The sequence below is a fragment of the Ambystoma mexicanum genome, chromosome 3q (genome assembly GCF_040938575.1).
Source record: "Ambystoma mexicanum isolate Mex_15411 chromosome 3q, UKY_AmexF1_1, whole genome shotgun sequence".
Lineage (NCBI taxonomy): Eukaryota > Metazoa > Chordata > Amphibia > Caudata > Ambystomatidae > Ambystoma > Ambystoma mexicanum.
The window spans coordinates 1,243,331,306-1,243,357,065 of NC_090926.1; the positions used below are offsets into that span (position 1 = coordinate 1,243,331,306).

Below are 25,760 nucleotides of genomic sequence, written 5' to 3' on the forward strand. Positions count from 1 at the left end.
TACAAAGATGGGCCTGCAGGCCACATTATGCATAGTCCTCATGGCCAAATGCCAGGGTGCCAGCAGATGATCAGGGCTTCATAGTTCTCTTAGCTAAAAAGCCAGGACTGGATATGCTACATTCTTCGCCAGGATACTGGTGACATAGGGTGCCAGCAGATGATCAGGGCTTCATAGTTCTCTTAGCTAAAAAGCCAGGACTGGATATGCTACATTCTTTGCCAGGATACTGGTGACATAGGGTGCCAGCAGATGGTCGGTGCTTCATAGTTCTCTTAGCTAAAAAGCCAGGACTGGATATGCTACATTCTATGCCAGGATACTGGTGACATAGGCTGCCAGCAGATGATCAGGGCTTCATAGTTCTCTTAGCTAAAAAGCCAGGCCTGAATATGCTACATTCTATGCCAGGATACTGGTGGCTGCCAGCAGATGATCAGGGCTTCATAGTTCTCTTAGCTAAAAAGCCAGGACTGTATATGCTACATTCTATGCCAGGATACTGGTGACATAGGCTGTCAGAAGATGATCAGGGCTTAATAGTTCTCTTAGCTAAAAAGCCAGGACTGGATATGCTACATTCTATGCCAGGATACTGGTGACAAAGGGTGCCAGCAGATGGTCGGTGCTTCATAGTTCTCTTAGCTAAAAAGCCAGGCCTGGATATGCTACATTATATGCCAGGATACTGGTGACAATGGCTGCCAGCAGATGATCAGGGCTTCATAGTTCTCTTAGCTAAAAAGCCAGGCCTGAATATGCTACATTCTATGCCAGGATACTGGTGGCATTGGGTGCCAGCAGATGATCAGTGCTTCATAGTTCTCTTAGCTAAAAAGCCAGGACTGGATATGCTACATTCTATGCCAGGATACTGGTGAAATAGGCTGCCAGCAGATGATCAGGGCTTCATAATTCTCTTAGCTAAAAAGCCAAGACTGGATATGCTACATTCTATGCCAGGATATTGGTGACATAGGGTGCCAGCAGATGGTCGGTGCGTCATAGTTCTCTTAGCTAAAAAGCCAGGACTGGATATGCTACATTCCATGCCAGGATACTGGTGACATAGGCTGCCAGCAGATGATCAGGGCTTCATAGTTCTCTTAGCTAAAAAGCCAGGTCTGGATATGCGACATTCTATGCCAGGATACTGGTGACAATGGCTGCCAGCAGATGATCAGGGCTTCATAGTTCTCTTAGCTAAAAAGCCAGGCCTGAATATGCTACATTCTATGCCAGGATACTGATGGCATAGGGTGCCAGCAGATGATCAGTGCTTCATAGTTCTCTTAGCTAAAAAGCCAGGACTGGATATGCTACATTCTATGCCAGGATACTGGTGACATAGGCTGCCAGCAGATGATCAGGGCTTCATAGTTCTCTTAGCTAAAAAGCCAGGACTGGATATGCTACATTCTATGCCAGGATACTGGTGACATGGGTTCCAGCAGATGGACGGTGCTTCATAGTTCTCTTAGCTAAAAAGCCAGGACTGGATATGCTACATTCTATGCCAGGATACTGGTGACATAGGCTGCCAGCAGATGATCAGGGCTTCATAGTTCTCTTAGCTAAAAAGCCAGGCGTGGATATGCAACATTCTATGCCAGGATACTGGTGACAATGGCTTCCAGCAGATGATCAGGGCTTCATAGTTCTCTTAGCTAAAAAGCCAGGCCTGAATATGCTACATTCTATGCCAGGATACTGGTGACATAGGGTGCCAGCAGATGATCAGGGCTTCATAGTTCTCTTAGCTTAAAAGCCGGGACTGGATATGCTACATTCTATGCCAGGATACTGGTGACATAGGCTGCCAGCAGATGATCAGGGCTTCATAGTTCTCTTAGCTAAAAAGCCAGGACTGGATATGCTACATTCTATGCCAGGATACTGGTGACATAGGGTGCCAGCAGATGGTCGGTGCTTCATAGTTCTCTTAGCTAAAAAGCCAGGACTGGATATGCTACATTCTATGCCAGGATACTGGTGACATAAGCTGCCAGCAGATGATCAGGGCTTCATAGTTCTCTTAGCTAAAAAGCCAGGCCTGGATATGCTACATTCTATGCCAGGATACTGGTGACGATGGCTGCCAGCAGATGATCAGGGCTCCATAGTTCTCTTAGCTAAAAAGCCAGGACTGGATATGCTACATTCTATGCCAGGATACTGGTGACATAGGGTGCCAGCAGATGATCGGTGCTTCATATTTCTCTTAGCTAAAAAGCCAGGACTGGATATGCTACATTCTATGCCAGGATACTGGTGACATAGGCTGCCAGCAGATGATCAGGGCTTCATAGTTCTCTTAGATAAAAGCCACGCCTGGATATGCTACATTCTATGTCAGGATACTGGTGACAATGGCTGCCAGCAGATGATCAGGGCTTCATAGGTCTCTTAGCTAAAAAGCCAGTCCTGAATATGCTACATTTTATGCCAGGATACTGGTGACATAGGGTGCCAGCAGATGATCAGGGCTTCATAGTTCTCTTAGCTAAAAAGCCAGGCCTGGATATGCTACATTCTATGCCAGGATACTGGTGACAATGGCTGCCAGCAGATGATCAGGGCTTCATAGTTCTCTTAGCTAAAAAGCCAGGCCTGAATATGCTACATTCTATGCCAGGATACTGGTGGCATAGGGTGCCAGCAGATGATCAGTGCTTCATAGTTCTCTTAGCTAAAAAGCCAGGACTGGATATGCTACATTCTATGCCAAGATACTGGTGACATAGGGTGCCAGCAGATGATCAGGACTTCATAGTTCTCTTAGCTAAAAAGCCAGGACTGGATATGCTACATTCTATGCCAGGATACTGGTGACATAGGGTGCCAGCAGATGGTCGGTGCTTCATAGTTCTCTTAGCTAAAAAGCCAGGACTGGATATGCTACATTCTATGCCAGGATACTGGTGACATAGGCTGCCAGCAGATGATCAGGGCTTCATAGTTCTCTTAGCTAAAAAGCCAGACCTGGATATGCAACATTGTATGCCAGGATACTGGTGACAATGGCTGCCAGCAGATGATCAGGGCTTCATAGTTCTCTTAGCTAAAAAGCCAGGCCTGAATATGCTACATTCTATGCCAGGATACTGGTGACATAGGGTGCCAGCAGATGATCAGTGCTTCATAGTTCTCTTAGCTAAAAAGCCAGGACTGGATATGCTACATTCTATACCAGGATACTGGTGACATAGGATGCCAGCAGATGATCAGGCCTTCATACTTCTCTTAGCTAAAAAGCCAGGACTGGATATGCTACATTCTATGCCAGGATATTGGTGTCATAGGGTCCCAGCAGATGGTCGGTGCTTCATAGTTCTCTTAGCTAAAAAGCCAGGACTGGATATGGTACATTCCATGCCAGGATACTGGTGACATAGGCTGCCAGCAGATGATCAGGGCTTCATAGTTCTCTTAGCTAAAAACCCAGGCCTGGATATGCGACATTCTATGCCAGGATACTGGTGACAATGGCTGCCAGCAGATGATCAGGGCTTCATGGTTCTCTTAGCTAAAAAGCCAGGCCTGAATATGCTACATTCTATGCCAGGATACTGGTGACATAGGGTGCCAGCAGATGATCAGGGCTTCATAGTTCTCTTAGCTAAAAAGCCAGGCCTGGATATGCTACATTCTATGCCAGGATACTGGTGACAATGGCTGCCAGCAGATGATCAGGGCTTCATAGTTCTCTTAGCTAAAAAGCCAGGCCTGAATATGCTACATTCTATGCCAGGATACTGGTGGCATAGGGTGCCAGCAGATTATCAGTGCTTCATAGTTCTCTTAGCTAAAAAGCCAGGACTGGATATGCTACATTCTATGCCAGGATACTGGTGGCATTGGGTGCCAGCAGATGATCAGTGCTTCATAGTTCTCTTAGCTAAAAAGCCAGGACTGGATATGCTACATTCTATGCCAGGATACTGGTGAAATAGGCTGCCAGCAGATGATCAGGGCTTCATAATTCTCTTAGCTAAAAAGCCAAGACTGGATATGCTACATTCTATGCCAGGATATTGGTGACATAGGGTGCCAGCAGATGGTCGGTGCGTCATAGTTCTCTTAGCTAAAAAGCCAGGACTGGATATGCTACATTCCATGCCAGGATACTGGTGACATAGGCTGCCAGCAGATGATCAGGGCTTCATAGTTCTCTTAGCTAAAAAGCCAGGTCTGGATATGCGACATTCTATGCCAGGATACTGGTGACAATGGCTGCCAGCAGATGATCAGGGCTTCATAGTTCTCTTAGCTAAAAAGCCAGGCCTGAATATGCTACATTCTATGCCAGGATACTGATGGCATAGGGTGCCAGCAGATGATCAGTGCTTCATAGTTCTCTTAGCTAAAAAGCCAGGACTGGATATGCTACATTCTATGCCAGGATACTGGTGACATAGGCTGCCAGCAGATGATCAGGGCTTCATAGTTCTCTTAGCTAAAAAGCCAGGACTGGATATGCTACATTCTATGCCAGGATACTGGTGACATGGGTTCCAGCAGATGGACGGTGCTTCATAGTTCTCTTAGCTAAAAAGCCAGGACTGGATATGCTACATTCTATGCCAGGATACTGGTGACATAGGCTGCCAGCAGATGATCAGGGCTTCATAGTTCTCTTAGCTAAAAAGCCAGGCGTGGATATGCAACATTCTATGCCAGGATACTGGTGACAATGGCTTCCAGCAGATGATCAGGGCTTCATAGTTCTCTTAGCTAAAAAGCCAGGCCTGAATATGCTACATTCTATGCCAGGATACTGGTGACATAGGGTGCCAGCAGATGATCAGGGCTTCATAGTTCTCTTAGCTTAAAAGCCGGGACTGGATATGCTACATTCTATGCCAGGATACTGGTGACATAGGCTGCCAGCAGATGATCAGGGCTTCATAGTTCTCTTAGCTAAAAAGCCAGGACTGGATATGCTACATTCTATATTTGTGTTGCCTAGCGCACACCTAGGTTTAAGGTTTTTTTACAGGATTTGTTGAAAATTTACGGGGTGCCGGGGAGAATAACAACCTTGACACTGGGTTGTTTTAACCTATGTAAATCCAACAGATTGTCCACAAGATTGTGGAACTCTCCCGTCCCCTGCACACCCTTTATACTGTAGAAACAGTCAATATTTCTATACAATGGTAATATTCAGTTTCTTTCAGAAAAAAGAAGAAATTAATGAGAGAAGCTAATTCATGACACTATTATAATAAAACAGAATGATGGGGACCATCGGTTTTAATTGAATTTTAAATTAATTGTTATAGATATGAATTTCAATTCATTCATCATCCAGTCTTTGTAAACATAATAACATAAATGTGTTCATTTTGAGGTTACATTCAATATTATAATACAAGGGCATACAAGGTACTCATCACACTTTCTATACAATAGGCTTTTCACATGGTATATCCACAGAAAGTAATGATGAATATTTTCTCGACGCGTTTCGGGGTGTCCCCTTCTTCAGGAATTGATAGCCCTCTTCATTGCCGTTAATCTTTGTTTCGTCTATAATGTATGATACAATGATCAAATTTTAGATTCTCACTGATAACTGTCATTTAACTCTTGGGAGAAATTTTTAATAATAATCACCTGGATGTTCAATGTGGAATATCCTAACTGGATTTATTATCAATAGCAATATCAGCCCAATAATGGTTATTCAACCTGTAGATGTGATAAAAAGACAATAGGGAAAGCTCAATTAAAAATGGGATCTTAATTCATGAAGGAAAATCTAGTCATGTAATATCTAAGAAAAAATATTACCTTTCGGTATTTCTGTAAAAAGCTACTACATCCATGGAATGGGTCGCTGTGGTATGTAGAGAGTCCTCAGGTACGGAGGTAGTGCAGTAATGGGCGATTCCTCCACTCGTGTCTGTAAAAACACGTATATATACTATATTAGATACACGAAAACAATGGGGTGGGATCATTCTGTGGAGAGTATTCTGTGAAGGCCTCTAGGCTCATGATATGCAATTGGGGAGCTGTTTACAAAGGATTCTCTTACCTCCTTCCTGAGAAGATGGCCGGTGCTGTAGCTCGAACCGTTCTACACGGTTTTCGCTAAAGATGGCCACTATTTACATTATGACGTCATCACGTCGAAGCGTGACGACGTCACTATGTTTAGAACGTCAACGTGTGACGGGAAAACAGACGTCATACGGACATATTTTAGAAAACAATGTGTAATTAACCAATAGTATATAGGTGTATATCTATACTGGTGCAGGGAGTTTGAGTCAAATGAAATAAAGGTGAAAAGAGTCGAAAGATAAATGTGAGGAGTGTCTCATGTAACTACTGGGAAATCTATTGTTTACCACGGACAAAAGTTAATCGAATATTGGACATCCGTGTGTTTACTATTTCAAGAGAAGCATGCTCACATTCTATGGTCTGTAACTTAATACATCCTATGTCAGTAAAAAATCATCCTAAGTGAACTGAACAAATTCAAAAATGTATTTAACAGCAATTGATATTGTATCCACACTGGGTTTCTGATTGGGTCAGGGGAAACAGTATTTAGTTACAAAAATGAGGCTAAACTGTAATCTTCGTTCATCCCATTGGGAGCTAGACTGTTTAGTCTCTCTATCCAGAAGATTTCCCTCTGGTTCATACGTCTGGCATGATTGCCACCTCTTGGGGCTCTGTTCACAATTTCCAAAATCACAACCTTTAGTTGAGAAATATTATGTTTCTTTATGGAAAAATGTCTTGCTACAGGTGAGTTAACACTGTTGGTACGTATGTTACTTTTGTGTTCATTCCAGCGCTCCTTGGCTTTCCTTTGTGTCTGTCCAACATAGTAAATGCCGCATGGGCAGCTTAAACCATAAATGATTGATTTCGTGTCACAAGTGGCAAAATCCTTTAGTGGGATTTTTTGGCCATTTGATGGGTGTCTTACATAGCTTCCCTTCATTATGTTGTTACAATTGCCACAACTGAGACAGGCAAACGTACCTATTTTCCTCTTGGTGAGGGTTCTTTGATTGTCCACTCTCGGTCTTTCTGCTTTAACTAGGCTATCCCTGAAGTTCCGACCCCTCTTGTAGGCGATTATGGGTGGTTCAGGAAATAGTCTCTTTAGTTGTGGATCCAATTTGATTATACCCCAGTTCTTCTTGATCATCCTTGTTATGTGATGACTCTGTGCTGAATATCTTAAAGCGTAGAGAAATGGGATCTCCTTAGATCTATTTCTTGATATACGGAGGTCTTTCCTCTCCAATGTGAGTGTTTTTTCTTCTGCTTTCTTGATGATAGACTCTGGATAGCCTCTTTCCTTGTATCTTTGTGTCATCAATAGGTTTTCATTCCTCAGGGTGTCAGTTGTTGAGATAATTCTCTTTAGTCTAAGGAATTGACTGTAGGGCAAATTATTCTTTAAATGCGTCGGATGATGGCTCCTGAAGTGTAACGTGTTGTTAACATCGGTGGGTTTGTGATAAATATTGGTGATTATCCCATCTTCCCCAATCTCTAGTTCAACGTCCAAAAAATGTAGTTTAGGGGTTCCAATTTCCATCGTGAATTTGATTCTGTCGTGGCCTGAATTGATGTATTTTAGGAATTCCTCTAGTTCGTGATGTTGTCCTCTCCAGATGACGAAAACATCGTCAATGTATCTTTTCCAGGTGATGATTTTTTTGCTAAATTTTGTTGGTATCAAAATCCATTTCATCTCCAAATGGTACATGAATAGATTAGCATAGGCTGGGGCCATTGCTGACCCCATTGAAGTTCCTGATGCTTGTAAATAGTACTGCGTCCTGTATCTGAAATAGTTGTTAATGAGTATAATTTTGCTTAATTTCATTAGGAAGGTTTTGTTTGCTTCACATTCATTTCTTAGTAGACACCATTCGAGTGCTTCCAAACCGTCTTGATGTGGGATGCATGTATATAGACTCTGTACATCAAACGAAACCAGTAGATCATTTCTGTTAATATCTGTTAAGGTGTCTAGGTGATTGAGAAAATCTGTGGTATCTTTAAGATATGTTGTGGTTGTTTGGACTATGGGTTGTAATGCCTTGTCCACATAAACTGCTAGTGGGTTGAAGATACTATCAGTTCCCGCAACAATCGGTCTGAGGGGGGGTTTTGTCAAGTTCTTATGTATTTTTGGCAGTCCATAGAAGATTGGAGTAATAGGATGTTCATTAATCAAAAACAATTTAGTCTTGTTGGAAATCCATCCTTGGTCCTCAGCTTCCTCAAGCGTAGTTTCAATAATGCTTGATATTTCTCTGACCGGATCTTGTTCAATTTTTATGTACGTGTTCTCATCTGTTAGGAGCTCTAAAATCTTCTCCTCATAGTATGTAGTGTCCATAATAACTATGGCCCCTCCTTTGTCTGCCGGTTTTAGGGTCAGGCTTCTGTCATCCGCAAGGTTCTTGATGATTTCATTCTGCCTTCTCCTGGTATTGTAGTTCCTTGTTCTGGTGAAATTAACCCTTTTGAGATCTTTTATCATCTGTTCTTCAAACATTCTGATGGTTATGTTATTGACTTGAGGGTCGAAATGACTCTTGGGTTTCATTTCTAAGTATTGATGTGGCTCTTGTGTAGTGTTGATTCCCATTTGTGAATCAAAAAAGACTTTGAGTCTCATTTTCCGTGCCAGTCTGTGAAGATTGATTTTTTCTTCCAGCAAATTGGAATTCTGGGTTGGTATAAATGTTAAACCTAGGTTCAATGTGTCCGTTTGGTCTTTGGATAGTGGTTTTGATGAAATATTAACAACTAGTTGTTTGGTTTGTTCCGCGATCTTAGATTTCTTATTGCCTCTTCGCGTTAAGAGGCAATAAGAAATCTAAGATCGCGGAACAAACCAAACAACTAGTTGTTAATATTTCATCAAAACCACTATCCAAAGACCAAACGGACACATTGAACCTAGGTTTAACATTTATACCAACCCAGAATTCCAATTTGCTGGAAGAAAAAATCAATCTTCACAGACTGGCACGGAAAATGAGACTCAAAGTCTTTTTTGATTCACAAATGGGAATCAACACTACACAAGAGCCACATCAATACTTAGAAATGAAACCCAAGAGTCATTTCGACCCTCAAGTCAATAACATAACCATCAGAATGTTTGAAGAACAGATGATAAAAGATCTCAAAAGGGTTAATTTCACCAGAACAAGGAACTACAATACCAGGAGAAGGCAGAATGAAATCATCAAGAACCTTGCGGATGACAGAAGCCTGACCCTAAAACCGGCAGACAAAGGAGGGGCCATAGTTATTATGGACACTACATACTATGAGGAGAAGATTTTAGAGCTCCTAACAGATGAGAACACGTACATAAAAATTGAACAAGATCCGGTCAGAGAAATATCAAGCATTATTGAAACTACGCTTGAGGAAGCTGAGGACCAAGGATGGATTTCCAACAAGACTAAATTGTTTTTGATTAATGAACATCCTATTACTCCAATCTTCTATGGACTGCCAAAAATACATAAGAACTTGACAAAACCCCCCCTCAGACCGATTGTTGCGGGAACTGATAGTATCTTCAACCCACTAGCAGTTTATGTGGACAAGGCATTACAACCCATAGTCCAAACAACCACAACATATCTTAAAGATACCACAGATTTTCTCAATCACCTAGACACCTTAACAGATATTAACAGAAATGATCTACTGGTTTCGTTTGATGTACAGAGTCTATATACATGCATCCCACATCAAGACGGTTTGGAAGCACTCGAATGGTGTCTACTAAGAAATGAATGTGAAGCAAACAAAACCTTCCTAATGAAATTAAGCAAAATTATACTCATTAACAACTATTTCAGATACAGGACGCAGTACTATTTACAAGCATCAGGAACTTCAATGGGGTCAGCAATGGCCCCAGCCTATGCTAATCTATTCATGTACCATTTGGAGATGAAATGGATTTTGATACCAACAAAATTTAGCAAAAAAATCATCACCTGGAAAAGATACATTGACGATGTTTTCGTCATCTGGAGAGGACAACATCACGAACTAGAGGAATTCCTAAAATACATCAATTCAGGCCACGACAGAATCAAATTCACGATGGAAATTGGAACCCCTAAACTACATTTTTTGGACGTTGAACTAGAGATTGGGGAAGATGGGATAATCACCAATATTTATCACAAACCCACCGATGTTAACAACACGTTACACTTCAGGAGCCATCATCCGACGCATTTAAAGAATAATTTGCCCTACAGTCAATTCCTTAGACTAAAGAGAATTATCTCAACAACTGACACCCTGAGGAATGAAAACCTATTGATGACACAAAGATACAAGGAAAGAGGCTATCCAGAGTCTATCATCAAGAAAGCAGAAGAAAAAACACTCACATTGGAGAGGAAAGACCTCCGTATATCAAGAAATAGATCTAAGGAGATCCCATTTCTCTACGCTTTAAGATATTCAGCACAGAGTCATCACATCACAAGGATGATCAAGAAGAACTGGGGTATAATCAAATTGGATCCACAACTAAAGAGACTATTTCCTGAACCACCCATAATCGCCTACAAGAGGGGTCGGAACTTCAGGGATAGCCTAGTTAAAGCAGAAAGACCGAGAGTGGACAATCAAAGAACCCTCACCAAGAGGAAAATAGGTACGTTTGCCTGTCTCAGTTGTGGCAATTGTAACAACATAATGAAGGGAAGCTATGTAAGACACCCATCAAATGGCCAAAAAATCCCACTAAAGGATTTTGCCACTTGTGACACGAAATCAATCATTTATGGTTTAAGCTGCCCATGCGGCATTTACTATGTTGGACAGACACAAAGGAAAGCCAAGGAGCGCTGGAATGAACACAAAAGTAACATACGTACCAACAGTGTTAACTCACCTGTAGCAAGACATTTTTCCATAAAGAAACATAATATTTCTCAACTAAAGGTTGTGATTTTGGAAATTGTGAACAGAGCCCCAAGAGGTGGCAATCATGCCAGACGTATGAACCAGAGGGAAATCTTCTGGATAGAGAGACTAAACAGTCTAGCTCCCAATGGGATGAACGAAGATTACAGTTTAGCCTCATTTTTGTAACTAAATACTGTTTCCCCTGACCCAATCAGAAACCCAGTGTGGATACAATATCAATTGCTGTTAAATACATTTTTGAATTTGTTCAGTTCACTTAGGATGATTTTTTACTGACATAGGATGTATTAAGTTACAGACCATAGAATGTGAGCATGCTTCTCTTGAAATAGTAAACACACGGATGTCCAATATTCGATTAACTTTTGTCCGTGGTAAACAATAGATTTCCCAGTAGTTACATGAGACACTCCTCACATTTATCTTTCGACTCTTTTCACCTTTATTTCATTTGACTCAAACTCCCTGCACCAGTATAGATATACACCTATATACTATTGGTTAATTACACATTGTTTTCTAAAATATGTCCGTATGACGTCTGTTTTCCCGTCACACGTTGACGTTCTAAACATAGTGACGTCGTCACGCTTCGACGTGATGACGTCATAATGTAAATAGTGGCCATCTTTAGCGAAAACCGTGTAGAACGGTTCGAGCTACAGCACCGGCCATCTTCTCAGGAAGGAGGTAAGAGAATCCTTTGTAAACAGCTCCCCAATTGCATATCATGAGCCTAGAGGCCTTCACAGAATACTCTCCACAGAATGATCCCACCCCATTGTTTTCGTGTATCTAATATAGTATATATACGTGTTTTTACAGACACGAGTGGAGGAATCGCCCATTACTGCACTACCTCCGTACCTGAGGACTCTCTACATACCACAGCGACCCATTCCATGGATGTAGTAGCTTTTTACAGAAATACCGAAAGGTAATATTTTTTCTTAGATATTACATGACTAGATTTTCCTTCATGAATTAAGATCCCATTTTTAATTGAGCTTTCCCTATTGTCTTTTTATCACATCTACAGGTTGAATAACCATTATTGGGCTGATATTGCTATTGATAATAAATCCAGTTAGGATATTCCACATTGAACATCCAGGTGATTATTATTAAAAATTTCTCCCAAGAGTTAAATGACAGTTATCAGTGAGAATCTAAAATTTGATCATTGTATCATACATTATAGACGAAACAAAGATTAACGGCAATGAAGAGGGCTATCAATTCCTGAAGAAGGGGACACCCCGAAACGCGTCGAGAAAATATTCATCATTACTTTCTGTGGATATACCATGTGAAAAGCCTATTGTATAGAAAGTGTGATGAGTACCTTGTATGCCCTTGTATTATAATATTGAATGTAACCTCAAAATGAACACATTTATGTTATTATGTTTACAAAGACTGGATGATGAATGAATTGAAATTCATATCTATAACAATTAATTTAAAATTCAATTAAAACCGATGGTCCCCATCATTCTGTTTTATTATAATAGTGTCATGAATTAGCTTCTCTCATTAATTTCTTCTTTTTTCTGAAAGAAACTGAATATTACCATTGTATAGAAATATTGACTGTTTCTACAGTATAAAGGGTGTGCAGGGGACGGGAGAGTTCCACAATCTTGTGGACAATCTGTTGGATTTACATATGCTACATTCTATGCCAGGATACTGGTGACATAGGGTGCCAGCAGATGGTCGGTGCTTCATAGTTCTCTTAGCTAAAAAGCCAGGACTGGATATGCTACATTCTATGCCAGGATACTGGTGACATAAGCTGCCAGCAGATGATCAGGGCTTCATAGTTCTCTTAGCTAAAAAGCCAGGCCTGGATATGCTACATTCTATGCCAGGATACTGGTGACGATGGCTGCCAGCAGATGATCAGGGCTTCATAGTTCTCTTAGATAAAAGCCACGCCTGGATATGCTACATTCTATGTCAGGATACTGGTGACAATGGCTGCCAGCAGATGATCAGGGCTCCATAGTTCTCTTAGCTAAAAAGCCAGGACTGGATATGCTACATTCTATGCCAGGATACTGGTGACATAGGGTGCCAGCAGATGATCGGTGCTTCATATTTCTCTTAGCTAAAAAGCCAGGACTGGATATGCTACATTCTATGCCAGGATACTGGTGACATAGGCTGCCAGCAGATGATCAGGGCTTCATAGTTCTCTTAGATAAAAGCCACGCCTGGATATGCTACATTCTATGTCAGGATACTGGTGACAATGGCTGCCAGCAGATGATCAGGGCTTCATAGGTCTCTTAGCTAAAAAGCCAGTCCTGAATATGCTACATTTTATGCCAGGATACTGGTGACATAGGGTGCCAGCAGATGATCAGGGCTTCATAGTTCTCTTAGCTAAAAAGCCAGGCCTGGATATGCTACATTCTATGCCAGGATACTGGTGACAATGGCTGCCAGCAGATGATCAGGGCTTCATAGTTCTCTTAGCTAAAAAGCCAGGCCTGAATATGCTACATTCTATGCCAGGATACTGGTGGCATAGGGTGCCAGCAGATGATCAGTGCTTCATAGTTCTCTTAGCTAAAAAGCCAGGACTGGATATGCTACATTCTATGCCAAGATACTGGTGACATAGGGTGCCAGCAGATGATCAGGACTTCATAGTTCTCTTAGCTAAAAAGCCAGGACTGGATATGCTACATTCTATGCCAGGATACTGGTGACATAGGGTGCCAGCAGATGGTCGGTGCTTCATAGTTCTCTTAGCTAAAAAGCCAGGACTGGATATGCTACATTCTATGCCAGGATACTGGTGACATAGGCTGCCAGCAGATGATCAGGGCTTCATAGTTCTCTTAGCTAAAAAGCCAGACCTGGATATGCAACATTGTATGCCAGGATACTGGTGACAATGGCTGCCAGCAGATGATCAGGGCTTCATAGTTCTCTTAGCTAAAAAGCCAGGCCTGAATATGCTACATTCTATGCCAGGATACTGGTGACATAGGGTGCCAGCAGATGATCAGTGCTTCATAGTTCTCTTAGCTAAAAAGCCAGGACTGGATATGCTACATTCTATACCAGGATACTGGTGACATAGGATGCCAGCAGATGATCAGGGCTTCATACTTCTCTTAGCTAAAAAGCCAGGACTGGATATGCTACATTCTATGCCAGGATATTGGTGTCATAGGGTCCCAGCAGATGGTCGGTGCTTCATAGTTCTCTTAGCTAAAAAGCCAGGACTGGATATGGTACATTCCATGCCAGGATACTGGTGACATAGGCTGCCAGCAGATGATCAGGGCTTCATAGTTCTCTTAGCTAAAAACCCAGGCCTGGATATGCGACATTCTATGCCAGGATACTGGTGACAATGGCTGCCAGCAGATGATCAGGGCTTCATGGTTCTCTTAGCTAAAAAGCCAGGCCTGAATATGCTACATTCTATGCCAGGATACTGGTGACAATGGCTGCCAGCAGATGATCAGGGCTTCATAGTTCTCTTAGCTAAAAAGCCAGGCCTGAATATGCTACATTCTATGCCAGGATACTGGTGGCATAGGGTGCCAGCAGATGATCAGTGCTTCATAGTTCTCTTAGCTAAAAAGCCAGGCCTGGATATGCTACATTCTATGCCAGGATACTGGTGACAATGGCTGCCAGCAGATGATCAGGGCTTCATAGTTCTCTTAGCTAAAAAGCCAGGCCTGAATATGCTACATTCTATGCCAGGATACTGGTGGCATAGGGTGCCAGCAGATTATCAGTGCTTCATAGTTCTCTTAGCTAAAAAGCCAGGACTGGATATGCTACATTCTATGCCAGGATACTGGTGACATAGGGTGACAGCAGATGATCAGGGCTTCATAGTTCTCTTAGCTAAAAAGACAGGACTGGATATGCTAGATACTATGCCAGGATACTGGTGACATAGGATGCCAGCAGATGGTCGGTGCTTCATAGTTCTCTTACCTAAAAAGCCAGGACTGGATATGCTACATTCTATGCCAGGATACTGGTGACATAGGCTGCCAGCAGATGATCAGGGCTTCATAGTTCTCTTAGCTAAAAAGCCAGGCCTGGATATGCTACATTCTATGCCAGGATACTGGTGACAATGGCTGCCAGCAGATGATCAGGGCTTCAAAGTTCTCTTAGCTAAAAAGCCAGGCCTGAATATGCTACATTCTATGCCAGGATACTGGTGACATAGGGTGCCAGCAGATGATCAGGACTTCATAGTTCTCTTAGCTAAAAAGCCGGGACTGGATATGCTACATTCTATGCCAGGATACTGGTGACATAGGGTGCCAGCAGATGATCAGTGCTTCATAGTTCTCTTAGCTAAAAAGCCAGGACTGGATATGCTACATTCTATGCCAAGATACTGGTGACAATGGCTGCCAGCAGATGATCAGGGCTTCATAGTTCTCTTAGCTAAAAAGCAAGGCCTGAATATGCTACATTCTATGCCAGGATACTGGTGACATAGGCTGCCAGCAGATGATCAGGGCTTCATAGTTCTCTTAGCTAAAAAGCCGGGACTGGATATGCTACATTCTATGCCAGGATACTGGTGACATAGGCTGCCAGCAGATGATCAGGGCTTCATAGTTCTCTTAGCTAAAAAGCCAGGACTAGATATGCTACATTCTATCCCAGGATACTGGTGACATAGGGTGCCAGCAGATGGTCGGGGCTTCATAGTTCTCTTAGCTAAAAAGCCAGGACTGGATATGCTATATTCTATGCCAGGATACTGGTGACATAGGCTGCCAGCAGATGATCAGGGCTTCATAGTTCTCTTAGCTAAAAAGCCAGGCCTGGATATGCAACATTCTATGCCAGGATACTGGTGACAATGGCTGCCAGCAGATGATCAGGGCTTCATAGTTCTCTTAGCTAAAAAGCCAGGCCTGAATATGCTACATTCTATACCAGGATACTGGTGACATAGGGTGCCAGCAGATGATCAGTGCTTCATAGTTCTCTTAGCTAAAAAGCCAGGACTGGATATGCTACATTCTATGCCAGGATACTGGTGACATAGGCTGCCAGCAGATGATCAAGGTTTCATACTTCTCTTAGCTAAAAAGCCAGGACTGGATATGCTACATTCTATGCCAGGATATTGGTGACATAGGGTGCCAGCAGATGGTCGGTGCTTCATAGTTCTCTTAGCTAAAAAGCCAGGACTGGATATGCTACATTCCATGCCAGGATACTGGTGACATAGGCTGCCAGCAGATGATCAGGGCTTCATAGTTCTCTTAGCTAAAAAGCCAGGCCTGGATATGCGACATTCTATGCCAGGATACTAGTGACATAGGGTGCCAGCAGATGATCAGTGCTTCATAGTTCTCTTAGCTAAAAAGCCAGGACTGGATATGCTACATTCCATGCCAGGATGCTGGTGACAATGGCTGCCAGCAGATGATCAGGGCTTCATAGTTCTCTGAGCTAAAAAGCCAGGCCTGAATATGCTACATTCTATGCCAGGATACTGGTGACATAGGATGCCAGCAGATGATCAGGGCTTCATAGTTCTCTTATCTAAAAAGCCAGGCCTGAATATGCTACATTCTATGCCAGGATACTGGTGGCATAGGGTGCCAGCAGATTATCAGTGCTTCATAGTTCTCTTAGCTAAAAAGCCAGGACTGGATATGCTACATTCTATGCCAGGATACTGGTGACATAGGGTGCCAGCAGATGGTCGGTGCTTCATAGTTCTCTTACCTAAAAAGCCAGGACTGGATATGCTACATTCTATGCCAGGATACTGGTGAAATAGGCTGCCAGCAGATGATCAGGGCTTCATAATTCTCTTAGCTAAAAAGCCAAGACTGGATATGCTACATTCTATGCCAGGATATTGGTGACATAGGGTGCCAGCAGATGGTCGGTGCGTCATAGTTCTCTTAGCTAAAAAGCCAGGACTGGATATGCTACATTCCATGCCAGGATACTGGTGACATAGGCTGCCAGCAGATGATCAGGGCTTCATAGTTCTCTTAGCTAAAAAGCCAGGTCTGGATATGCGACATTCTATGCCAGGATACTGGTGACAATGGCTGCCAGCAGATGATCAGGGCTTCATAGTTCTCTTAGCTAAAAAGCCAGGCCTGAATATGCTACATTCTATGCCAGGATACTGATGGCATAGGGTGCCAGCAGATGATCAGTGCTTCATAGTTCTCTTAGCTAAAAAGCCAGGACTGGATATGCTACATTCTATGCCAGGATACTGGTGACATAGGCTGCCAGCAGATGATCAGGGCTTCATAGTTCTCTTAGCTAAAAAGCCAGGACTGGATATGCTACATTCTATGCCAGGATACTGGTGACATGGGTTCCAGCAGATGGACGGTGCGTCATAGTTCTCTTAGCTAAAAAGCCAGGACTGGATATGCTACATTCCATGCCAGGATACTGGTGACATAGGCTGCCAGCAGATGATCAGGGCTTCATAGTTCTCTTAGCTAAAAAGCCAGGTCTGGATATGCGACATTCTATGCCAGGATACTGGTGACAATGGCTGCCAGCAGATGATCAGGGCTTCATAGTTCTCTTAGCTAAAAAGCCAGGCCTGAATATGCTACATTCTATGCCAGGATACTGATGGCATAGGGTGCCAGCAGATGATCAGTGCTTCATAGTTCTCTTAGCTAAAAAGCCAGGACTGGATATGCTACATTCTATGCCAGGATACTGGTGACATAGGCTGCCAGCAGATGATCAGGGCTTCATAGTTCTCTTAGCTAAAAAGCCAGGACTGGATATGCTAAATTCTATGCCAGGATACTGGTGACATGGGTTCCAGCAGATGGACGGTGCTTCATAGTTCTCTTAGCTAAAAAGCCAGGACTGGATATGCTACATTCTATGCCAGGATACTGGTGACATAGGCTGCCAGCAGATGATCAGGGCTTCATAGTTCTCTTAGCTAAAAAGCCAGGCGTGGATATGCAACATTCTATGCCAGGATACTGGTGACAATGGCTTCCAGCAGATGATCAGGGCTTCATAGTTCTCTTAGCTAAAAAGCCAGGCCTGAATATGCTACATTCTATGCCAGGATACTGGTGACATAGGGTGCCAGCAGATGATCAGGGCTTCATAGTTCTCTTAGCTAAAAAGCCGGGACTCGATATGCTACATTCTATGCCAGGATACTGGTGACATAGGCTGCCAGCAGATGATCAGGGCTTCATAGTTCTCTTAGCTAAAAAGCCAGGACTGGATATGCTACATTCTATGCCAGGATACTGGTGACATAGGGTGCCAGCAGATGGTCGGTGCTTCATAGTTCTCTTAGCTAAAAAGCCAGGACTGGATATGCTACATTCTATGCCAGGATACTGGTGACATAAGCTGCCAGCAGATGATCAGGGCTTCATAGTTCTCTTAGCTAAAAAGCCAGGCCTGGATATGCTACATTCTATGCCAGGATACTGGTGACGATGGCTGCCAGCAGATGATCAGGGCTCCATAGTTATCTTAGCTAAAAAGCCAGGACTGGATATGCTACATTCTATGCCAGGATACTGGTGACATAGGGTGCCAGCAGATGATCGGTGCTTCATATTTCTCTTAGCTAAAAAGCCAGGACTGGATATGCTACATTCTATGCCAGGATACTGGTGACATAGGCTGCCAGCAGATGATCAGGGCTTCATAGTTCTCTTAGCTAAAAGCCACGCCTGGATATGCTACATTCTATGCCAGGATACTGGTGACAATGGCTGCCAGCAGATGATCAGGGCTTCATAGGTCTCTTAGCTAAAAAGCCAGTCCTGAATATGCTACATTTTATGCCAGGATACTGGTGACATAGGGTGCCAGCAGATGATCAGGGCTTCATAGTTCTCTTAGCTAAAAAGCCAGGCCTGGATATGCTACATTCTATGCCAGGATACTGGTGACAATGGCTGCCAGCAGATGATCAGGGCTTCATAGTTCTCTTAGCTAAAAAGCCAGGCCTGAATATGCTACATTCTATGCCAGGATACTGGTGGCATAGGGTGCCAGCAGATGATCAGTGCTTCATAGTTCTCTTAGCTAAAAAGCCAGGACTGGATATGCTACATTCTATGCCAGGATACTGGTGACATAGGCTGCCAGCAGATGATCAGGACTTCATAGTTCTCTTAGCTAAAAAGCCAGGACTGGATATGCTACATTCTATGCCAGGATACTGGTGACATAGGGTGCCAGCAGATGGTCGGTGCTTCATAGTTCTCTTAGCTAAAAAGCCAGGACTGGATATGCTACATTCTATGCCAGGATACTGGTGACATAGGCTGCCAGCAGATGATCAGGGCTTCATAGTTCTCTTAGCTAAAAAGCCAGACCTGGATATGCAACATTGTATGCCAGGATACTGGTGACAATGGCTGCCAGCAGATGATCAGGGCTTCATAGTTCTCTTAGCTAAAAAGCCAGGCCTGAATATGCTACATTCTATGCCAGGATACTTGTGACATAGGGTGCCAGCAGATGATCAGTGCTTCATAGTTCTCTTAGCTAAAAAGCCAGGACTGGATATGCTACATTCTACACCAGGATACTGGTGACATAGGATGCCAGCAGATGATCAGGGCTTCATACTTCTCTTAGCTAAAAAGCCAGGACTGGATATGCTACATTCTATGCCAGGATATTGGTGTCATAGGGTCCCAGCAGAGGGTCGGTGCTTCCTAGTTCTCTTAGCTAAAAAGCCAGGACTGGATATGGTACATTCCATGCCAGGATACTGGTGACATAGGCTGCCAGCAGATGATCAGGGCTTCATAGTTCTCTTAGCTAAAAACCCAGGCCTGGATATGCGACATTCTATGCCAGGATACTGGTGACAATGGCTGCCAGCAGATGATCAGGGCTTCATGGTTCTCTTAGCTAAAAAGCCAGGCCTGAATATGCTACATTCTATGCCAGGATACTGGTGACATAGGGTGCCAGCAGATGATCAGGGCTTCATAGTTCTCTTAGCTAAAAAGCCAGGCCTGGATATGCTACATTCTATGCCAGGATACTGGTGACAATGGCTGCCAGCAGATGATCAGGGCTTCATAGTTCTCTTAGCTAAAAAGCCAGGCCTGAATATGCTACATTCTATGCCAGGATACTGGTGGCATTGGGTGCCAGCAGATGATCAGTGCTTCATAGTTCTCTTAGCTAAAAAGCCAGGACTGGATATGCTACATTCTATGCCAGGATACTGGTGAAATAGGCTGCCAGCAGATGATCAGGGCTTCATAATTCTCTTAGCTAAAAAGCCAAGACTGGATATGCTACATTCTATGCCAGAATATTGGTGACATAGGGTGCCAGCAGATGGTCGGTGCGTCATAGTTCTCTTAGCTAAAAAGCCAGGACTGGATATGCTACATTCCATGCCAGGATACTGGTGACATAGGCTGCCAGCAGATGATCAGGGCTTCATAGTTCTCTTAGCTAAAAAGCCACGTCTGGATATGCGACATTCTATGCCAGGATACTGGTGACAATGGCTGCCAGCAGATGATCAGGGCTTCATAGTTCTCTTAGCTAAAAAGCCAGGCCTGAATATGCTACATTCTATGCCAGGATACTGATGGCATAGGGTGCCAGCAGATGATCAGTGCTTCATAGTTCTCTTAGCTAAAAAGCCAGGACTGGATATGCTACATTCTATGCCAGGATACTGGTGACATAGGCTGCCAGCAGATGATCAGGGCTTCATAGTTCTCTTAGCTAAAAAGCCAGGACTGGATATGCTACATTCTATGCCAGGATACTGGTGACATGGGTTCCAGCAGATGGACGGTGCTTCATAGTTCTCTTAGCTAAAAAGCCAGGACTGGATATGCTACATTCTATGCCAGGATACTGGTGACATAGGCTGCCAGCAGATGATCAGGGCTTCATAGTTCTCTTAGCTAAAAAGCCAGGCGTGGATATGCAACATTCTATGCCAGGATACTGGTGACAATGGCTTCCAGCAGATGATCAGGGCTTCATAGTTCTCTTAGCTAAAAAGCCAGGCCTGAATATGCTACATTCTATGCCAGGATACTGGTGACATAGGGTGCCAGCAGATGATCAGGGCTTCATAGTTCTCTTAGCTAAAAAGCCGGGACTGGATATGCTACATTCTATGCCAGGATACTGGTGACATAGGCTGCCAGCAGATGATCAGGGCTTCATAGTTCTCTTAGCTAAAAAGCCAGGACTGGATATGCTACATTCTATGCCAGGATACTGGTGACATAGGGTGCCAGCAGATGGTCGGTGCTTCATAGTTCTCTTAGCTAAAAAGCCAGGACTGGATATGCTACATTCTATGCCAGGATACTGGTGACATAAGCTGCCAGCAGATGATCAGGGCTTCATAGTTCTCTTAGCTAAAAAGCCAGGCCTGGATATGCTACATTCTATGCCAGGATACTGGTGACGATGGCTGCCAGCAGATGATCAGGGCTCCATAGTTCTCTTAGCTAAAAAGCCAGGACTGGATATGCTACATTCTATGCCAGGATACTGGTGACATAGGGTGCCAGCAGATGATCGGTGCTTCATATTTCTCTTAGCTAAAAAGCCAGGACTGGATATGCTACATTCTATGCCAGGATACTGGTGACATAGGCTGCCAGCAGATGATCATAGTTCTCTTAGCTAAAAGCCACGCCTGGATATGCTACATTCTATGCCAGGATACTGGTGACAATGGCTGCCAGCAGATGATCAGGGCTTCATAGGTCTCTTAGCTAAAAAGCCAGTCCTGAATATGCTACATTTTATGCCAGGATACTGGTGACATAGGGTGCCAGCAGATGATCAGGGCTTCATAGTTCTCTTAGCTAAAAAGCCAGGCCTGGATATGCTACATTCTATGCCAGGATACTGGTGACAATGGCTGCCAGCAGATGATCAGGGCTTCATAGTTCTCTTAGCTAAAAAGCCAGGCCTGAATATGCTACATTCTATGCCAGGATACTGGTGTCATAGGGTGCCAGCAGATGATCAGTGCTTCATAGTTCTCTTAGCTAAAAAGCCAGGACTGGATATGCTACATTCTATGCCAGGATACTGGTGACATAGGCTGCCAGCAGATGATCAGGGCTTCATAGTTCTCTTAGCTAAAAAGCCAGGACTGGATATGCTACATTCTATGCCAGGATACTGGTGACATGGGTTCCAGCAGATGGACGGTGCTTCATAGTTCTCTTAGCTAAAAAGCCAGGACTGGATATGCTACATTCTATGCCAGGATACTGGTGACATAGGCTGCCAGCAGATGATCAGGGCTTCATAGTTCTCTTAGCTAAAAAGCCAGGCGTGGATATGCAACATTCTATGCCAGGATACTGGTGACAATGGCTTCCAGCAGATGATCAGGGCTTCATAGTTCTCTTAGCTAAAAAGCCAGGCCTGAATATGCTACATTCTATGCCAGGATACTGGTGACATAGGGTGCCAGCAGATGATCAGGGCTTCATAGTTCTCTTAGCTAAAAAGCCGGGACTGGATATGCTACATTCTATGCCAGGATACTGGTGACATAGGCTGCCAGCAGATGATCAGGGCTTCATAGTTCTCTTAGCTAAAAAGCCAGGACTGGATATGCTACATTCTATGCCAGGATACTGGTGACATAGGGTGCCAGCAGATGGTCGGTGCTTCATAGTTCTCTTAGCTAAAAAGCCAGGACTGGATATGCTACATTCTATGCCAGGATACTGGTGACATAAGCTGCCAGCAGATGATCAGGGCTTCATAGTTCTCTTAGCTAAAAAGCCAGGCCTGGATATGCTACATTCTATGCCAGGATACTGGTGACGATGGCTGCCAGCAGATGATCAGGGCTCCATAGTTCTCTTAGCTAAAAAGCCAGGACTGGATATGCTACATTCTATGCCAGGATACTGGTGACATAGGGTGCCAGCAGATGATCGGTGCTTCATATTTCTCTTAGCTAAAAAGCCAGGACTGGATATGCTACATTCTATGCCAGGATACTGGTAACATAGGCTGCCAGCAGATGATCAGGGCTTCATAGTTCTCTTAGCTAAAAGCCACGCCTGGATATGCTACATTCTATGCCAGGATACTGGTGACAATGGCTGCCAGCAGATGATCAGGGCTTCATAGGTCTCTTAGCTAAAAAGCCAGTCCTGAATATGCTACATTTTATGCCAGGATACTGGTGACATAGGGTGCCAGCAGATGATCAGGGCTTCATAGTTCTCTTAGCTAAAAAGCCAGGCCTGAATATGCTACATTCTATGCCAGGATACTGGTGGCATAGGGTGCCAGCAGATTATCAGTGCTTCATAGTTCTCTTAGCTAAAAAGCCAGGACTGGATATGCTACATTCTATGCCAGGATACTGGTGACATAGGGTGCCAGCAGATGGTCGGTGCTTCATAGTTCTCTTACCTAAAAAGCCAGGACTGGATATGCTACATTCTATGCCAGGATACTGGTGACATAGGCTGCCAGCAGATGATCAGGACTTCATAGTTCTCTTAGCTAAAAAGCCAGGACTGGATATGCTACATTCTATGCCAGGATACTGGTGACATAGGGTGCCAGCAGATGGTCGGTGCTTCATAGTTCTCTTAGCTAAAAAGCCAGGACTGGATATGCTACATTCTATGCCAGGATACTGGTGACATAGGCTGCCAGCAGATGATCAGGGCTTCATAGTTCTCTTAGCTAAAAAGCCAGACCTGGATATGCAACATTGTATGCCAGGATACTGGTGACAATGGCTGCCAGCAGATGATCAGGGCTTCATAGTTCTCTTAGCTAAAAAGCCAGGCCTGAATATGCTACATTCTATGCCAGGATACTTGTGACATAGGGTGCCAGCAGATGATCAGTGCTTCATAGTTCTCTTAGCTAAAAAGCCAGGACTGGATATGCTACATTCTACACCAGGATACTGGTGACATAGGATGCCAGCAGATGATCAGGGCTTCATACTTCTCTTAGCTAAAAAGCCAGGACTGGATATGCTACATTCTATGCCAGGATATTGGTGTCATAGGGTCCCAGCAGATGGTCGGTGCTTCCTAGTTCTCTTAGCTAAAAAGCCAGGACTGGATATGGTACATTCCATGCCAGGATACTGGTGACATAGGCTGCCAGCAGATGATCAGGGCTTCATAGTTCTCTTAGCTAAAAACCCAGGCCTGGATATGCGACATTCTATGCCAGGATACTGGTGACAATGGCTGCCAGCAGATGATCAGGGCTTCATGGTTCTCTTAGCTAAAAAGCCAGGCCTGAATATGCTACATTCTATGCCAGGATACTGGTGACATAGGGTGCCAGCAGATGATCAGGGCTTCATAGTTCTCTTAGCTAAAAAGCCAGGCCTGGATATGCTACATTCTATGCCAGGATACTGGTGACAATGGCTGCCAGCAGATGATCAGGGCTTCATAGTTCTCTTAGCTAAAAAGCCAGGCCTGAATATGCTACATTCTATGCCAGGATACTGGTGGCATAGGGTGCCAGCAGATTATCAGTGCTTCATAGTTCTCTTAGCTAAAAAGCCAGGACTGGATATGCTACATTCTATGCCAGGATACTGGTGACATAGGGTGACAGCAGATGATCAGGGCTTCATAGTTCTCTTAGCTAAAAAGACAGGACTGGATATGCTAGATACTATGCCAGGATACTGGTGACATAGGATGCCAGCAGATGGTCGGTGCTTCATAGTTCTCTTACCTAAAAAGCCAGGACTGGATATGCTACATTCTATGACAGGATACTGGTGACATAGGCTGCCAGCAGATGATCAGGGCTTCATAGTTCTCTTAGCTAAAAAGCCAGGCCTGGATATGCTACATTCTATGCCAGGATACTGGTGACAATGGCTGCCAGCAGATGATCAGGGCTTCAAAGTTCTCTTAGCTAAAAAGCCAGGCCTGAATATGCTACATTCTATGCCAGGATACTGGTGACATAGGGTGCCAGCAGATGATCAGGACTTCATAGTTCTCTTAGCTAAAAAGCCGGGACTGGATATGCTACATTCTATGCCAGGATACTGGTGACATAGGGTGCCAGCAGATGATCAGTGCTTCATAGTTCTCCTAGCTAAAAAGCCAGGACTGGATATGCTACATTCTATGCCAAGATACTGGTGACAATGGCTGCCAGCAGATGATCAGGGCTTCATAGTTCTCTTAGCTAAAAAGCAAGGCCTGAATATGCTACATTCTATGCCAGGATACTGGTGACATAGGCTGCCAGCAGATGATCAGGGCTTCATAGTTCTCTTAGCTAAAAAGCCGGGACTGGATATGCTACATTCTATGCCAGGATACTGGTGACATAGGCTGCCAGCAGATGATCAGGGCTTCATAGTTCTCTTAGCTAAAAAGCCAGGACTAGATATGCTACATTCTATCCCAGGATACTGGTGACATAGGGTGCCAGCAGATGGTCGGGGCTTCATAGTTCTCTTAGCTAAAAAGCCAGGACTGGATATGCTATATTCTATGCCAGGATACTGGTGACATAGGCTGCCAGCAGATGATCAGGGCTTCATAGTTCTCTTAGCTAAAAACCCAGGCCTGGATATGCGACATTCTATGCCAGGATACTGGTGACAATGGCTGCCAGCAGATGATCAGGGCTTCATGGTTCTCTTAGCTAAAAAGCCAGGCCTGAATATGCTACATTCTATGCCAGGATACTGGTGACATAGGGTGCCAGCAGATGATCAGGGCTTCATAGTTCTCTTAGCTAAAAAGCCAGGACTGGATATGCTACATTCTATGCCAGGATACTGGTGACATAGG

General features: G+C 43.8%; 1 protein-coding gene and 2 long non-coding RNA genes across 15 annotated transcripts in view; 2 read left to right on the forward strand and 1 right to left on the reverse strand.

The window, feature by feature from the left end:
* Positions 1–25,760, forward strand: part of NFIX (nuclear factor I X) — a 2,606,865-nt gene that overhangs the window by 2,024,736 nt on the left and 556,369 nt on the right. The window lies entirely within an intron of this gene.
* LOC138581983 (uncharacterized) lies at positions 5,223–6,147 on the reverse strand. Its single transcript, XR_011304918.1, has 2 exons — positions 5,797–6,147; positions 5,223–5,694 (listed from the first exon to the last, which is right to left on the reverse strand). It is a non-coding gene; the product is annotated as an uncharacterized lncRNA (long non-coding RNA).
* On the forward strand, positions 11,546–12,470 carry LOC138581984 (uncharacterized). The gene is made up of 2 exons (XR_011304919.1): positions 11,546–11,896; positions 11,999–12,470. It is a non-coding gene; the product is annotated as an uncharacterized lncRNA (long non-coding RNA).